The 3,711-nt window shown below is 29.4% G+C and overlaps 1 long non-coding RNA gene across 1 annotated transcript; it reads left to right on the top strand.

Annotated features, from left to right (window-relative positions):
- The first annotated feature begins 2,535 nt into the window (after positions 1-2,535).
- Positions 2,536-3,291, top strand: LOC109190988. Its single transcript, XR_002055845.1, has 2 exons — positions 2,536-2,832; positions 3,042-3,291. It is a non-coding gene; the product is annotated as an uncharacterized LOC109190988 (long non-coding RNA).
- The last annotated feature ends 420 nt before the right edge of the window (positions 3,292-3,711 follow it).

Genomic DNA, 3,711 nt, shown 5'->3' with positions numbered 1-3,711 from the left:
CTGGATCTCCCCTAAATCTTCCATCTCCGCCAACATGGCCGGCGATGGCCCCGATGGAGGGAGAGTAGATTGCCCAACCTGTGCAGTTGAGGGAGACAATAGCCATCTGGCTCCAATCGGCTGGTCAATGGGAATCTAATTCTATTATATCAGTAAATTCCACCTATAAGGGATATGGTTCTTTTTTTTTTTTTTTTAAATTTATTTTTTAATTTATTTTTTTTACGGATGATTGGAAATCTACCAAATTTATTCAATAAGTATTTGTCATTTTTGGTGTCAAGTTAAAAGTGTCTTATAAATACAAGAAATCTGTCTCTCCCACCATACAAAGGATAACAATACTGTTTATCGAAAAAATTTGTCTCTCTCAACACTTTTTTTACATACGTATATTTTGTATTTTTATTCTTGTTGCAGACGAAAATTTTTTAGCATATGTTTTATTAATTTACAAGTGAGTTATTGAAATCTCAATTATTCGTTATGTTTGTTTTTAATATTTGTATATAACAAGGATATATTAGAGATTTAAAAAAAAATTCCTATGAAAGTTTAAACGAAACAAAGTCATAATTAATTTTTTAGGTAAATTAATTCTTATGTTTTAAGGTTAACATTAAACACGTTAATTAATTTTTCCTGCAAAGTTATTCACATCAAATACATTCTTTGAAAACATTTTCCCAAGAATTTAATTGGTCGGAAAGTACCAAACGCCGTCTAGCGGAAAATCAATTGTGTTTGTAGTTTTTACTAGCTATTTGTTTTAGCGGTTTGTAGAGATATGTTTGATAAAATCAGTGGTTTATATCTACTAATCTACTTCTACTAAATATATAAATAATAAATATATAAATATAATAAGAGTCAATGTTGGTAAGATTATAACGGAAATAAAAATTATGTTGGTTTAATAATATGAATGGATAATTTGTACATTTTGATTTATTATTATATGTATAATGATAAGACATTTTTAAAGTTACACTAATACAAAAATGATAAAAAAAAAAAAAACACTAGTACATTTTGATTTATTATATGTATAATGATAAGCTAAGACACGTTGGAAAGATTTCAAAATAAGATTGGTGCGTGATTTTATTAACAAAAAGCACCCTAGATATAACTCTCCCACAGAGTTATATGACTACTTGAATGAAAAATAATGGAACAAATTTGTAGAAGGCCATCAAACTGAAGAGTTTAAGGTACACTACGTAATTCACTTGCTTAATAATCATGTTTTATTAGCCTTAATGCTTCATTATTATTAACACTAGTAGGTGCGCCCGCGCGATGCGCGGCTATATATATAGTATGATATATATACATTATAATATAATTAGATGAAAAAATATATAGTTTGAAAACCTAATAAATTTGAAATAATAAACTTTGTAATTTTATGATCACTCATGTATTGATTAAAGCTATCTACCACATCCAATGTTGGAGTCAAAATAACACTGTTTTTAAGATATGACAGATCATTTATACCGCGTCGAAACAAAGGGAATGTGTTATCAACAATTGCAGCAATACGATCATCATCACACTTGAGCAATAAGTGATCTAGAATTGTAATATCTGTTTCACTATCAGTTGAATTACCAACTACTCCATCACCTATATTAGCTATCCATTTTGCAAACTCTTTAATCTCTTTAGCCTCAATCTATGATTGTACACTTCTTAGGCGTAGATTCTTAGTTAGCCTAAATACTTTACAGGATCTCCAAAGATATGAGAAATTGATGCTTGCCCCAACAATATCTTGTCTTGTGATTACCTTAATTAATTGTTTGAACCTATTTAGCTTTATTAAATATATATACTATTAATATACATAAAATAATGCGTATTCAGTGAAATACACTGTTACTATACGGTATTAATATACATAATATAATATATCTTTAATAATGGAATATGGGCCATGAATAACAAATACACTATTAATATACACGTAATACATTAATTTTAAAGAATGAAGTAGATTTATGTCAAATACATATTGAAAGAATAAAAGTACATTATGGTATATATCTTATCAAATAATGTATATTTAGTAATTTTAAACATGTAGATTTTGCAAATTATGCCGTGGAAACGTGTTCACCATGCTTGGTGAACACGGTCCCAAACGACATCGTTTTTACCGGAAAAAAAATTTAGTTAATGTGCTATTAATGACTGCGTTCCACAAAATTTTAGTGTATGGCATAATGATTGTGTAGATTTAGTGTATTTAAAATGTACACGATATTCAGAATCCACACAACTAGATTAGTACAAAAAAACATATTAGATTAGTTTAATAACAAAAAATAAACATTATTTAGTATACTATTAGTATAATAAAACAGATTAGTATTAAGAATAAATAAATAAAAAGATTATAAACCAAAAAACTAAAAACAGATTCAATTCAAGAAACAGATTTTTTCCTACATTGTGAAGATTACATTGTGAAAGGCATAATGAAAATACCCCATCTAGAGTATCAATTTTTTTCTACATTGTGCAATTCAATATCATGGAAAACTAAAGTGTTTCTATACTGCATAAATATTTAAAATGAAGGAAGTTCATATAGTAAAACTTTTACAATTATTTCAATTCTTCATGAGATAGAGCTGCTTTAAAATGATATAAAAGAAAACAATGATAATCACCTCTTGTTTGCTGATCTTTCTTTTGTGCTTCAATGTAGATGTAGAGGAAAAGCTGAGAAATTTGAAAAAAAAAAAATTACTTTCAAGATAAACATGATAAAGAGAGATAGAGAAGGATTAAATAAGTGGTAACAACCATTTTTGAAGTAAGGTATGCTCAGAACTATACCTTTAATTTTTCTGAATATACATTGCAATCCTCAACTGCAATGCTTTTCAAGTTCAAGCTGAATGGCTTCCCCAACACCAATGAATACCAGCATGGTCTGCAATCAACTTCTGAATCTCTACCTCATCTATGTACTGAGATGGCATGGTATCTTCGCTGCTGTTTTTTGTATTTTCTTTGTGTATTTGCAGGTGGTTCGAAGTGGATAGATGGTGAATTTGGGGCTGCAGATTGCTATCATGGGAGCTTTATATAGAGGCTGAACAGTGACTTTTCGAATTTGAACTGTCTTGGAAATATGAAAGGCTGATCAAAACGTTTCATAGTCCAAGATTACATTCATTATGCTTATGTTCTCGATGTATTTATTATTCTGAATATTGGGTGATGTTCCAAGATAAATTACCTAGAATACTGATATGCAATGTGAACATCAATAAATGCGCACTGATTCATTTAGGCTATTAAAACGGCACCGTTTGCATTGGGCGGGAAACAATGATTGGCAAAACTTCTTGCTTTATTATAGAGTTAGATGTTATTATTTAATAATAGATTTTATTTTAGGCCAAAAGTCATAAGTGTAGAGAGTTGCAAGCACGAAATTAGCATCCTCACCTTTTAGGGTATAGGGGCTATGCTGGAAAGCAACCTAAATGGATGATATGCGACCCATTGTCTTCACAATCTTCTTGTCGCTTGGATTGGGTTCGAGCGCGATCTAAAAAATTTAAAGATGGAAGTTATTACATTCCCTACGAAAAAACAAAGGGAGTGTTTAATAAAATTGTAAGGAACATAAATACTTTAAATATATATACTATTGATGAGAATGCTAGCTAACATATAATTTATAAATCT

The sequence above is a fragment of the Ipomoea nil genome, unplaced genomic scaffold (genome assembly GCF_001879475.1).
Source record: "Ipomoea nil cultivar Tokyo-kokei standard unplaced genomic scaffold, Asagao_1.1 scaffold1596, whole genome shotgun sequence".
NCBI classification, from domain to species: Eukaryota; Viridiplantae; Streptophyta; class Magnoliopsida; order Solanales; family Convolvulaceae; genus Ipomoea; species Ipomoea nil.
Note: the sequence above shows the minus strand (reverse complement) of the source record. Positions and strands in the feature narration are given on the sequence as shown.